Source organism: Cololabis saira, chromosome 12 (genome assembly GCF_033807715.1).
Source record: "Cololabis saira isolate AMF1-May2022 chromosome 12, fColSai1.1, whole genome shotgun sequence".
In the NCBI taxonomy this organism is placed as follows: domain Eukaryota; kingdom Metazoa; phylum Chordata; class Actinopteri; order Beloniformes; family Belonidae; genus Cololabis; species Cololabis saira.
In genome coordinates, this window is record NC_084598.1 from 43108896 (window position 1) to 43124165 (window position 15270).

Sequence of the window (15270 nt, forward strand, 5' to 3'; positions counted from 1 at the left end):
GCTGTGGGGTTCCCACTTACGTTGAGGTGGGTGCTGGCCAACCGGCGTTGACGGTCGAGGTGGCCCCGTCTCTCCGGGCAGGCTGGCATCTTGCTGGGTGGGGGTTGTGGGCCTGGAGAGTGTGGACCACTTGGCCACATGCTCGGCCTATGTTGGGTGGCTGGTGCTCGGCTGGGTCATGGCCTATCACCCGTGGTCATTGGGGCTCCGCCTGAGGCTTCCCTCTTTCGCCTGCTGGGAGGGGACTGGGCTAGTTGGCGGGGGGTTTCCTCACCTTTCTTCTGGTCCCTCCGTGGGTCTGCTGGTGGCCTCGGTTCGGGTTTCTCCCTTGTCGACTTCTGGTCTCTCAGGTGGCGTGGTTGTGCCCTCCCTCCTCTACTATAGTTGCAGTTAAGGTAAAGCCTTGTTTTCACTTTGCACACACACAGTTACACAGACATACACACCTGCTCACTCCACAAAACTCACCCCACAGTTTTGGGGGGCAGTTAATTGCAGTAGCCTAGTCTTGATTCAGTTTTATGGACCTCAAATGGTTGCTGTTTGTGTCTCTGCCTGTTCCCGTTTCTGTTTGTTTGTTTTCTCTTTTGCATATTCCAAAGGCTTGTGTGCCTGTTGTGTGTTTTCCTGTGTTTCACTCATTTCAGACTTGCAGTGGATGCCACCCCCCCATCCCCCTCACATATACGTTTATATATTAAAAAAATGCATTCTAGATTACATTATATATTTAAATTCATTTATATGCTTTATGTTTTACCAAACTTGGTATTACAGTTTTTCACAATTGTTTAAACATATTTCCTGATTGACTACCTCACTTTCTCAAAACTCTAAACAAAAATGCAAAACTCACACACAAAATGCAAAATCCTACACTTCTCTTGCAAAAGCACACTCTACCTTCAAAACAGTGTTAACTTTTCACTAAATGGTATTTCCTTCTCAAATGCCAAACACATACATCATTTGAGTAGACATTTCTAAGCACCCACTGAACACTGATGTGCAGAATGGAAGACACTATAGTATGAATGGAAACCACTATATGAATGCCTCAGTGTTATGCCTTCAGCTGTTGGATGTAATATATCACCATATAGTATTCTTATGTATAGGCTACTCAAATAGAAAACAACACACAATTCTGTACTGTAACAACAAATAATATTTTACAGTATTTGGACTCAAAATGTGCAGTCCACTGGACATCACAGCAAGCTGTGGATGAAAACTTGACAGAAAATAGAAACAGAACAAAAGTATTAGACTGCCTCGTGCCTTTCATCCCTGGCTGGCCACAGGACCTCGTCCACGTCACAGGCGATGTTCTCCCTGGACAAGCAGCGGGGGAAGAATCTCCTACAACGCCGCATGAAGCCTTGACAGGCCTCAGCAGTGACATCGCCACATGCGTCCTCCATGGCCTGCAGCAGTGGGATCCATGTCTGAGGATTTCTCTCGTATACCTTCCATCTCCAGGCAGAGAAAAACTCCTCATTTGAGTTGAGGAAGGGAGAGTATGGAGGGAGATATAGGACATCAACTTCTGGATGGACCCTGAACCACTCATGGACCAGAGCAGCCCGGTGGAAACTGACATTGGAACTGGAATGGGAATTTGAGTCTAGAGCAGTAAATGTGTTGGAGTTCAGCAGGATTGGTTCAGCCACCTGAAATATGAGTTTCAGGTTGTGCACATTGTGTCTGATGTTCCAATAAATGTGTTTAAACAATTGTGAAAAACTGTAATGTAATAATAAAAAAACAAATTATGCAATTTAAAAAACAAACACTTTCCAATAAACGTAATTAAAAAAAAAACAACAACAAACAAACAAACAAAAACACAAAACCAAAACTACAACCCTGTTGCACAACAAGGGATACAAAGAAGCAAGGGGGGTTCCTCCAACAGCACTATGGGGACGAGCTTTCATGAATAAAGCTCTTGGATGGCCACATATAAAAGCACTGTGTGGAGTTCATGGATGAGATGAACAATCCTAGTAAAATGAGGACTATCATCTCAAAACTGCCTTTTAAACTGAAAACGTGGTGGAGAAAAACCAAGCATATAAGATCCGAACAAGAATAAGAGCCAGGTTTACTGATGTAGTGGATTTTATCAACTGGAAAGCGAAGGTTGTCAGTGATCCACTATTCGGCGATATCTTGGATGTCAGTGTAGAAGGAAAGGGGAAGCCCAAGGTAAACATCAAGAGAAGTAACCCCAAGAGTAGCTTTGCTACAATCGCTCTCCGGCTGGAGGACAAAGTGGTTCTCAACTATCACAACAGAAGCAACAGGATCTAGTCAAAGCTCCTGCTCCTGCTTTCCAAAGCTCCTGCATGTATTGTAGTAAAATAAAAATAAAATAAAAATACCCTAAATTATTCAAAATTGAACAAATGTATTTTCAGACTTAAAGGTTGAATATGTAGAATATGTATTAAAAATATATCTCTAAAAAAATAATACATCCACGGTGCGTTTTGAGGTGTACAGAATGAAAGTATTGCTACTCCATACATTTTTTTTTTTTTAGTCTGAATTAATATTTTTTAAATTTTTGACAGGCTCGACAATGACTTTTTGTCAACGTTCTGTGTTTATTTTGCTCTTAGCAATGGGTACTTTTTTTTTTTAGAACTGTTTACCACCATAACTGTGTTAAAACATGATCAGTTGGACGTCACACGGATCAGCTGTTGGACGGATCAGCTGTTTTCGGAGATCAAAACCCGCCGTGGACGGAGCGAACTACTGGTAAAAAGTTAATTAAAAAGCAACGAAAATAAGAACACAAGATGCCACCAAAGAAAGCATCAAGTCAATCAGTTACCGTCACGAGCACAATTGAAGACGATATGGAGGAAATAAAAAAATCTCTGAATTACCTGACCCAAGAGATGAGCTCAGTAGCTAAACAGCAAGTTACGCTGCTGGAGCTCGTGAGTGAAGTCAGGCAGCTAAAAACTCAGTTGAAAGAAAAGGACAAAATAATCAATGGTCTGGAACGAAGAGTTGATGAATTGGAACAATATTCCAGAATGGAGGATCTGATTATAAGCGGGCTGGAGACAAAGCATCGATCCTACGCAAGAACAGCAGCTACGCTCCCAGGAGCCAAAGAAGGCGAGGAGCTGCGTCCAGAAGAGCAGGAGACGCTGGAAACCGAAATAATAAACTTCTTTGAAGGGAAAAATATGACCATCCAGAAGGATAGCATCGCGACATGCCATACACTCCCCAGGAAGGACAGCAAAGCCAAACCGGCAATAATCATACGCTTTGTAAGTAGGAAACACAAAATAGAGCTGCTACGCCAGGGCAAGCTGCTGAAGGGGACCGCGGTGTACATCAACGAACATCTGACAAAAAAGAACGCTGAGATCGCCCGAGAGGCCCGCTACCTGTGGAAACAGAAAAAAATCCAAGCTACGTGGGTAAGAAACTGCAAAGTTTTTATTAAAACAAAGGGATCTACACCCGAAGAAAGCAAGGTGATCACGGTAAGAGAGCTGCAAGATCTAGCCCGGTTCAAATGAGGAACCAGATTTATACCGTGACTCAAAGGTTAGAGTTTAATATGGTGAAACTCCACTTAAGTTTATTTGATCCTTTTTCCACTCTTTTAATTTTTCTATCTATTTTTTCTTTTGAGTTACCACTCGAAAGAGAAGATGCTCATGACATGGATTGCATTCATTTTTTGTATGGAGTATTTTTTCCTTGGATTTTTAATATATTTTGCAAGGATTATTCCCGCCCTGCTTGGAGCGGGTTTATTCTTGCGTTGCCACTTGACCGGTCTCGCAAATGGCTTTCTAGACAATGTTTTGGGCTTCCTATCCTTATTTTAAGGACCTTGGCCTTGATGGCACGGACAGTAACTGAAAGACAGTGCTGTTTTTGTTGTTTATGGATATGTTTTTGTATCGAACTGAAGTGGATGCTTTTTCTATATTTTTTCTTCTCAGAGGACAATGACATGCATTCATGGCTGTGTTTGATTTATGGCGGCTCAGACTTTAAGTTTAAGGAAAGCCGTTTGTTGATTTTGTTTTTTCGTTTATTTTGTGGGGGGATTCTGGATTCTGGTATGTGTGTGTGTGAGCATGTTTGCGTGTGTGCGTTGATTTTGTCCATTCGGTTATTTGATTCTGGTGTGTGCGTATGTGTGTGCTTGCTTGTGAACAAAAGGAACAAACTGCAAGGCTGTGTGTGCGGAGAGCAATTGTTGCCCATACAAAGTAATTATGGCGTTTTGTGTTGATGATTATTTGTTTCCGTTTGGAGGAGTGGAGGATGGAGAAATCATAGACACAGACACAGATACATCATGCTTAGAGGGAAATGTGAACAGTTTATATAGTAAATATGAAAATTTGAATTTTAAAACCTTTGATCGCAATGAGCACAAACTTTATGGTATTGACCAAAATCTTGATCCAGACAATAATTTCTATAATACTATGAGTAATAACTGTGAATACTATACAGATGAACAATTTATTAGTAATGTCAACATGGAAGGTGCCCTGTCACTAGTGCATTTCAACAGCAGAAGCCTATACAGAAACTTCACAGAAATTAAAAAATATCTTGGGAAGTTTAAGAAATTTAACATTATAGCAATTTCAGAGACTTGGCTTGATGACAACAAAGGCTACGATATGGATCTTGATGGCTATGAGATGTTTACAACAAATAGAGACAGTAAAAAAGGAGGAGGTGTTGCAATATATGTTGATACTGCTTTAAAATGTAAAATGGTCAAAAGCATGTCAAATAAAATAGAAAATCTTATAGAATACTTAACTATTGAAATTATTAACGAAAAAGCTAAAAATATAATGATCAGCTGCATATATAGAACTCCTGGTACTTGTTTAGATAGATTTAATAATAAAATAGCTGATATGTTTAGTAATATAAATAATAACAAAGTGAATATAGTTTGTGGGGATTTTAATATAGATATTCTAAATCTACATGGAAATAATAAAACAATAGACTTTATAAATCAAATGTATAGCAGTAGCCTCTTTCCTATAATACTAAAACCAACCAGAATCACAATAGACTCAGCAACTTTGATAGATAATATATTTACTAATGAAATTGATATTGAAATAACAGGGGGACTGCTGTTGAATGATATCAGTGACCATCTTCCCGTTTTTGCCATCTTACATAATTTCTTCAAGGCCAAAAAAGAACCCAAGCAAAACATCTATAACCTTTCCAGATTGAAAACACTGGAAACCATTGCAGCCCTTAATGTGGACCTTAGTGAGCAGGACTGGCAGGAGGTCTATGTTAACAAAGACCCCAACAAAGCATATGATGCTTTCCTAGCCACATTACTGGACCTTTATGACAAGAACTGTCCCTTAAGAAAACAAGCTGCAAAGCCCAAGAACAAAAATAACCCCTGGATAACAAGGGGGATTGAAAATGCATGCAAAAAGAAAAATCTATTATATAAAAACTTTTTAAAACATAGAACGAAAGAAACCGAAAATAGATACAAAACTTATAAAAATAAATTATTAAAAATTATAAGAATTCAGAAGAAAGAGCATTATTATAAATTACTGCAACAATATCGGAGTAATACACAGGGGACATGGAAGGTAATAAATAGTGTAATTAGGAAAGGTAAGGGCAAAGCAGACTATCCCAATTATTTTACGAAGGATAAAAAAACAACAGTAAATAATCCAAAGGAAATAGTCAATGAATTTAATACATACTTCTCAAATGTGGGTTATAACCTGGCAAATGAGATTGTGGAGCCGGCAAATAAGGAAGGCTTAGTAGATCTAGTTGAACGAAATTATTATACAATTTATATAAGTGAAGTTAAAGAAATAGACATACTTGATATTGTGCATAAATTCAAAGATAAAAGGTCTGCTGATTGGACAGATATAGATATGTCTTTAGTTAAAAATATTATAGTAAACATAGTAAAACCACTGACCTATATATGTAATCTATCATTTCAAACTGGAATCTTCCCTAATAAAATGAAAACCGCCAAAGTAATACCCATCTTCAAAAACGGAGATAGACACCTTTTTAATAATTACAGACCAATTTCGTTATTATCTCAATTCTCAAAAATAATAGAAAAATTGTTTGTCAATAGACTCGATAAATTCATAGATAAACACAATCTGCTAAGCAATAATCAATATGGGTTCAGAGGTAACAGGTCCACCTCAATGGCTGTGATGAAACTAGTAGAGGAAATTTCAACTGCTATTGAGAAAGGGGAATATACAGTGGGGGTGTTTATTGACCTGAAGAAAGCATTTGACACCATAGATCATAAACTTTTATTAAATAAATTAGAGAGATATGGTGTCAGAGGGATTGCCAATTCATGGATAGAGAGTTATCTTGATGACAGATTTCAATATGTTGAGTTAAATAATGATAAATCAGAACTAGAAAGAGTCACCTTCGGTGTCCCACAAGGTTCAGTGCTAGGTCCTAAATTGTTCATATTATATATAAATGATATTTGTAAAGTGTCTAAAATAATAAATTATGTCTTGTTTGCTGATGATACAAACCTTTATTGTTCAGGGAAGAATTTGGAACAGCTGCTGAATGTGGTGGAAGGAGAACTGAAAAATGTGAAGGCATGGTTTGATATCAATAAGTTATCATTAAACCTAACTAAAACTAAGTTCATAATTTTTGGCACTAGAAAAAAAAATAATCATATAACAATTAAAATTAGTGGTATGGAAATAGAAAGAGTATATGAAAATAAGTTCCTGGGGGTAATAATTGATGATAAACTTAGCTGGAAATCACACATAAATAGTGTAAAATCAAGAATGTCTAAAACCCTAGCAATAGTAAATAAAACAAATTATTTTTTCTGTCAAAGAGCACAGTTTTTAATGTATAACTCACTCATAGTTCCATACATGACTTATTGTGTGGAGATATGGGGTAACACCTACAAAACAAATACAAACCCTATTTTTCTATTACAGAAAAGAGCGTTAAGGATAATTAATAAAACCGACTATTATGAACCAACAAATAATCTTTTTATTAAATATAATATCTTAAAATTCCATGATATAGTAGAGCAGAAAACTGTTTTATTTGCCTTTAAAGCCCAGCAGAAACTGCTTCCAAACTGCATTCAGGACCTGTTCCAGATAAAAGAAACCTGTTATGACCTGAGGGGGAAACTCATGTTTGAGTTGACGACAGCAAGAACAAATATTAAAAAGAGATGTACATCAGTTAAGGCAAAAGAAATTTGGAATAGTTGTAATAACAACCTAAAAATGTGTCGCTCTATCGTCAAGTTTAAGAAATTGTTTAAAGAAAATATTGTAAATAAATATAAAACACTATAATTATAAAGTATACTATCAAAAACATTCTAGGATGTGAAATGTCAATTTTATATTTTGTCTTACTTATTTATTTATTTATTTTTCTTCTTTATGTATTGTTTGTTTTCACTGAGTAAAAGATAATGTCTCATATTTTTTTGCTGATCAAAAGAAAAAAGGGTAGGCACTATAAGCTACGGCTTCAGCCTACACCTTTTCGGCAAAAGAAATGTTGATTTTTTTTTTTTTCTCTTCCTTTTCATCTTGTTCTGTACAAGCCGAAATAAAGATTAATTCATTCATTCATTCATTCAGTTAGTTTAAACAACTTGTTTAGGGCTCCATATTTCATCCATATATCAATTGATCGTGCATAAAGTAGTCCCATAGGATAAAAGGAAGATGGTGAGAAGAATTTGAGATGAGTAGACAATACATGCCCAAAACCCTTAAAATGATGATTTACGAATATAACAGTTAAGTAAGCAGTGACACACACTGTTGGCTGTTTAGGACAAATAAAGAAGAAAGGTAAGCACAATAAATGATTCCCTGTGCAGTATTTTTTGGCGAACCTTTACCAATTTATGGCATGGTATGAGTTGCATATTGGTAAAAAATTTAAAATTTAAATCACGTTGCTGTCCCCAATGCTGACATCGGATCTGCACCCCTGATTAGAGGCTGCGCGAAGATAAAGGAACGGACCCCTAAAGACAGAATCAGATTCCTAGTCACAAAAGGACTTTGTTTTGGCTGCCTCACACAATGTCATCTGAGTTAGGATTGCCGTAAAGGAGAAACTATTCTCCCCATAGTACCAGTGAAGGTAAAATCCAAAACAAGTAACAAAGTGATGCAGGTCTATGCATTTTTAGACTAGGGAAGCACAGCAACCTTCTGCACTGCAGAGATTATGCATCAGCTTAACATGCGAGGAAGGAAAGCAGAGCTCCTGCTCACTACTACACTGGCTGCCCATACATTGTAGGATTCATTTTAAAATTCTTTTATTTGCTTTTAGATCCTTGAATGATCCTGCCCTGCCGTACCTCTCCGAGCTTCTACACCCTTATACACCTAGTCAGTCACCTAGTCCTGTCCTGAGAGAGCCTAAAACTAAGAGGAAGCTCAGAGGGGACGGCACTTTCGCTGTTGCAGCTCCAAAACTTTGGAACAACCTGCCTCAGCAAATCAAACAGGCCTCCTCTCTGTCTGTTTTTAAATCCCTTGTCAAAACCCACCTTTTCTCCTTTGCTTTTAACACTTAGCAAGTCAGTTGACTTTATTTTATCCTTTTATTCTTTATTTTATTCTTTTATCTTTTATATTATCCTATTTTATTTATTGACTGTGTTACCTTTATTTTTGGCCTGAACGCCCATTCACTTAGAAGAAAAAGCAGAGGTTAACATATTAGCTCGAGTGTCTCTTATACAGTCAGATGTATAGGCTCAAGAAAGCGACAGCTTGGCTGATTGCGCCTAAAAGAGATCCTGCTAAACATGAGACAGAAAAGAAAAGGGTTTCAAGAAGCAATGTATAAATGTGAAAATAACTCTGCTAAAGCAGAGTCTTTGCTTCTGCACAGGATGCTCAAGTACAAGCAAATTTTGGAAAAACAGGTGATCACCAATGATGATCTTGCCAAGGCTGAGATGGAATTAATTCATCCATGTCAGAAAGAAAAATATGCAGAGGAACTTAAAACCCTGCGAGGTGGAAAAGATCACGTGAGGAAAGATAGTCATATCTTTAAGTTGGATCCATATTTGAAAGATGGAGTGCTTAGGGTAGGAGGACAGCTAAGCCAATCTGTAAATAGTTTTAGAGACGTCTGCTTGTGTCCAACAGCAATTTAAATGTTAAAGGAGGAAACACACTTCACTTTAGCAAATTGTGTCCAATTGTCTATATCTGAAATCTAATTTTAAACAATACAAACGCTTCCGTAGCCGAGGTTCAGGGAGGTTTTTGTCACAACCTGCACTCTGCTTCCCCAATCACTCATTCATTCATTGACTTTTCCACGCCCACACTCCACTCCACTCTCTGCAATCAGGATTAATCACTCACACCTGCCGCTCATTACTCTGCCACTATTTAGGCCCCTGGTTCCACTCACTCTCATTGCCAGATTGTTCTTAGCCGTCTCGATGCAAGACTCTCCAGCGTTCTCCGTTCTGACTTCCTGTTGCCGACCCTGCCTGTTTTTGGACTCTGCCTTGTCTCCTGTTCCCCGGTACCCGATCTAGTCTTCCGAACCTGACGCTGATTATTGCCTGCTCCTTGTCCTTGATTCCTGCCTGCTCTTCGCCTCTGTCGTGGTAAATAAAGTGAACCAGACAAGCTACCGCTGCTCTGTGTTTTGCATTTGGGTTCTCTACTGGCAGTTACATAACAATCTGGCCAGACATGGACCCAGCACACACTGCTTCGCCACAGGACCAGTTCGAGCAGATCGAAAAAGTTCTTTGGTGATAACAGGGGTGAATGTCGGCCGTCTTCGCTCTCAGGGTCAGAGTGTTTCTGGAATAGAACCATGATGGTGGTGCTAGCTGCTCAGGTACAGCAGCTACTGAAGCTGTGGTGCTCACTTAACAGGCTCCTACAACCAACGACCCCCAGGACCATCCCGAAACCCGGGTGGGTACACCAGAATGCTACGCCCACAGTTTTCGGGGACAGATAATCGCCTGATTTAGTTTTAGAGACCTGGACTGGTTGCTGTTTGTGTCTCTGCTTTATACAAGGATGAGAAAACTGGCTTATAGGCTTCTGACCTGTTATTGCTGGAACCTGGAAAAAAAAAAGACCTGGTCGACCACTGGATCCAGGGACGGAGACGGGAGAGGACACAGGAGAAATCCGGAGAGTGTGCCACGAGTCATCCCCGGGCAGCCGCCGCTCCAGGTAACCCGGACCGCCTGCTTTGTCGATTCGGGGGCTGACATCAGCATCATGGACGTGGATCTTGCCAACAAGCTCGGCCTGGGCCGACTTCCACTTCCTCAACCGGTGCCAGCCAGAACTTTGGACGGTCATCTTCTGGGGACCGTCACTCACCAGACCACCACGGTGGGGATGCTGATCTCTGGGAATCACCATGTGACTCTCCAGTTACATCTGCTCCCCTCACCTCTGATTCTTGGTGACGCTTGGCTCCTGTGTCACAACCCCGACATAGACTGGACTACAGGAATGCAAATGAAAGAAGATATAAGCTATACAAGAATAGATTGACAAAGATAATTAGGATAAGTAAGGAGAATTACTATAGTAAACTAATGGAGGATAGTAAAAACAATATAAGAGAGACTTGGAAAGTAATTAACAGTTTGATTAAAAAGAACACAGGAAAAGCTGACTTTCCCCAAGCCATCTTAAAGGGAGATACTCATATTTATAACAAGGAAAATATTGCAAATGAATTTAATAGTTTTTTTGTCAATGTAGGACCGAGGTTGCCAAGTGATATTGCAGAACCAATTAATACGGATGAATTAAGTAATTTGACAGAACCTAATGTAAATAGTATATTTCTTACAGCCACTGACGAAACGGAAGTTAAGGGGATTGTCAAAGCATTTAAAAGAAAACGGTCCACTGACAATAATGGTTTTGACATGGCCTTAATTAAGGACCAACCTGATCTCACAAAAATCTGTGAAATGCCCACGACCTCCCACCATTATTTTCCGTGGTACCCACACGGAAAGTGGTATAATTCCGTGTGGGCACCACGGATATTGTACCATGCAAAGTCAAGGGGATCCGTGGTCGTGATATATACACGGATTATGACATTATTATTATTTATATATTATTCTTTGTTATAGTGGCTAAATTATGCGTTTTTGTCGCGCAAGGTACTGTTGGTTTGTAAAAGCACGTTTTTATCGCTGTTTTAGCAGTGTTTTATTGAGGTTTTAATGGGAGCACCACGGATATAGTACTATGCAAAGTCAATGGGAGGCGTGGTCGTGATATATACACGGATTATGACATTATTATTATCTATATATTATTCTTTGTTATAGTGGCTAAATTATGCGTTTTTGTCGCGCATGGTAATGTTTTTTGCTGTTAGTTTGTAAAAGCACATTTTTAACGCTGTTTTAGCAGTGTTTTACTGAGGTTTTAATGGGAGCACCAGGGATATAGTACTATGCAAAGTCAATGGGAGGCGTGGTTGTGATATATACACGGATTATGACATTATTATTATTATTTACATATTATTCTTTGTTATAGTGGCTAAATTATGAGTTTTTGTCGCACAAGGTACTGTTTATTACTGTCAGTTTGTAAAAGCATGTTTTTAACGCTGTTTTAAACTTAAACTTAAACTTTATTTATTTATATAGCACTTTTCATGCAACTGCCCGTACCCTCATTCATAAGACATACACACACATACACACAGCATACTATACAGATGCAGACCCACCCGGCACCCCCCCCACCCTTGTGATAAAAATGGAGTATGGCTGAGCACTGATAGACCAGGTGAGGAAACACCGTCCTATGGGAGCCATCCACACCGAGAGCTGTCCAAGCCTATGACTACAGGGGACGCCGCCGCAGAGACCCCCCGGACCCAGACAGAGAGGGGCCCACACAACGGCTATAAAGCCCTGGAGCAGGACCCCAACTATCCAGGCCAGGACAGCAGGACCCCCAACTATCCAGGCCCTGGAGCAGGACCCCCAACTATCCAGGCCCTGGAGCTGGACCCCCAACTATCCAGGCCAGGACAGCAGGACCCCCAACTACCAAGGCCAGGACAGTAGGACCCCCAACTATCCAGGCCTGGACAGCAGGACCCCAACTAGCCAGGCCCTGGAGCAGGACCCCCAACTATCCAGGCCCTGGAGCAGGACCCCAAACTATCCAATTCAATTCAATTCAACTTTATTTATATAGCGTCTAATACAACAGATGTTGTCTCTAGACATTTTCCAGAGATCCAGAACATGAACATAAACATAAACCCCTGAGCAATTATTACATAAACAATGGCAGGTAAAAACTCCCATAGTGGGAGAAAAGCCTTAAGCCAAACTGTGGCAATAAAAACTCCCCTTTAGGAGGGGGGGGGGGGGGGGTCAGCAGCACACAGCAGTCATGTGGAAGCAGCAGCGGGATGACCAGAGGGGGGTGGGGGCGCAGGCAGGCGGAAGCAGCAACGGGATGATCAGAGGGGGGGGGCGTCAGCAGCACACAGCAGACATTCACGTAGGCAGGTGGAAGCAGCAATGGGATGACCGGAGATGGGGGGGGGGACCGGGAACGCAGGCCAGAACGCAGCTCCCGAGGCTCCGGCCTGCAAACATGCACAAAAGAGAAAAAAGGCCAGGACAGCAGGACCCCCAACTATCCAGGCCAGGACAGCAGGACCCCCAACTATCCAGGCCCTGGAGCTGGACCCCCAACTATCCAGGCCAGGACAGCAGGACCCCCAACTACCAAGGCCAGGACAGTAGGACCCCCAACTACCAAGGCCAGGACAGTAGGACCCCCAACTATCCAGGCCAGGACAGCCCCCCGTAGGCAGACCAGCGTGGCGTGGAGGGCCCCCATGAGGAGAACACTGGCGCTGAGAACTAAGAAACAATAAACAAGATATGAACAGAACTAAAAGGAGTGTAAAACATAAAAACAGCATAAATGAATGTTAATATAAAAGATAACTTTTGGGCACTAACAGTGCCCATAAGTACACTGACAGTAGAAGCAACATTAAAAAATAAATGAGTAAATAAGTAGTAAAAAAAATAAATAAAAGCATCGACAGTCTCTACGGCCCTGAATTCCTCCGGCAGGCTGTTCCACAGGCGTGGGCCATAAAAATGAAATGAAGCTTCACCAAAGGTTTTGGTTCTCACTTTGGGAACAGATAAAAGGCTGGTACCGGAGGATCTCAGGGTCCGTGAGGGCCGATATGGTAAAAGCAGGTCTGAAAGATAAGAAGGGCCAAGGCCGTTAAGACACTTAAAAACAAGTAAAAGAACCTTAAAATCGGTTTTAGCAGTGTTTTATTGAGGTTTTCAGACTCCTAGCTAAAAGCGTTAGTGAACTATGCAAAAGAAGACACAAAATAGGCCCCATTCCATTAGTCAGGAAGGTCTGAGATCTATACGTTTCTACACCCTCCTAACCAGCCAGGACATTTTGGAGGAAACACTGTTGCAGAAGTCATAGAAGTCTGTCTGTCTATTTTTTTATATGTTGTTTGGGGGCATCCCCTGAACAGACAGACGTTAGTTTGGTGCAGATCGGACGTGTACTTTTCGATGGGTGGGGCTTTGAAACTTCACCTTTTCCAACATTCGAACGGACGCCGTTGCCACAACATTTGACGAAACCAAGTAAAACTTGACCTGTGGCCTCCATATGGGGCCTAGATTGGGCTTGCCAAGTCTCAACTCTGTGAACCCTCTGCAACGCCAACTAACTCTGTGGAAGTCATACATCCACAAAATAGGCTTTGCAGGGCCGAAACGCAACACACGCGGTGACCTTTAACACTTCCGAAGGTCACACAGATCTGAAACTCGGCACAGTGGATGAAAGTCACCTCCTGATACAGAGACTAGAATTGCAGCCTCCTAGCTCAAAGCGTTAGTGAACTGTGCAAAAAAAGACACGAAATAGGCTTTGCAGGGCCGAAACGCAACACACGCAGTGACCTTTGACACTTTCGAAGGTCACACAGATCTGAAACTCGGCACAGTGGATGAGAGTCACCTCTGGATACAGAGTCTAGAATTTCAGCCTCCTAGCCCAAAGCGTTAGTGAACTGTGCAAAAAAAGACACAAAATAGGCCCCATACCATTAGTCAGGAGGCTCTCAGACCTATAAGTTTCTAAACCCTGAGCATTAATAACTTCTCATAATCGAAGGAGAACTAATTAAAACGGATGTCCTTAACATGAACCTATTGTATTTTTGAATTATCAAGGACACTTTTGTGTTTTTGTGTTTAGAAATGTTAAAGATATTAAAAGAAAACCATAACACAATGAGGAAAATACTGTGGCGAACAAGTCGTGCCCAGAGCGTGTCTCGAACCACAGTCTCCCAGACCACAGTCAACTGCACTAACCAGTCGGCCAAATGCTGATGTGTTGCCCAGGCGGGCAAGGCCTTATCTATCTGTGGTCGTTACACTATGTTCCAAAACGTATTGTTTTTAATGGACAAGATCCGGCATTTTACGTTGAATTCTATTGTTCAGGTTTTAAAATTCTAGCTAAATACATAATAAAGGGAGGTGAGGTGTGAGCTTCATAACAAAACTTCTGTGCCTACTGAGCATTAATAACATGGGGTTAGCCATAGAAAGGGGCGATAACAGCCTCCTGCGCCTACTAGTAGGTAGAGTAGGGCCCTACTGGCCCATATCTATGGGATGATTGTTATCGTTTTGTCCTTCATTCAATGGTATGACAGCAGTCAAATCGGGTAATGGATCCCATTCATGTTATATCAGCTATAGAGAACAAGGTAGTGCCGAAAAACAATATATATCCCCCCCCTCACAAAAATAAGACAAATACAGAAACATATTCTCTCATTAACAAAGCATATTTTACATCTTTACACATTACATTACATTTTATTGTTATTGTTATTTTATTGTCTGAAAAATGGTTCAAATATGTTATTTTGTTATTTGAATTTTTTTTATTTGTTTTGTTGATAAAAAAATATGTCTCTATTTTTGTGAGGGGGGATATATATTGTTTTTCGGCACTACCTTGTTCTCTATAGCTGATATAACATGAATTACTCCTATGTGGGATCAATAAAGTTCTTATTTTTGCCATCTGAGAAAATTAAATATATTATATTTGTTGCCTAACTGTTTCCCAAGTATATTAGTGCGTG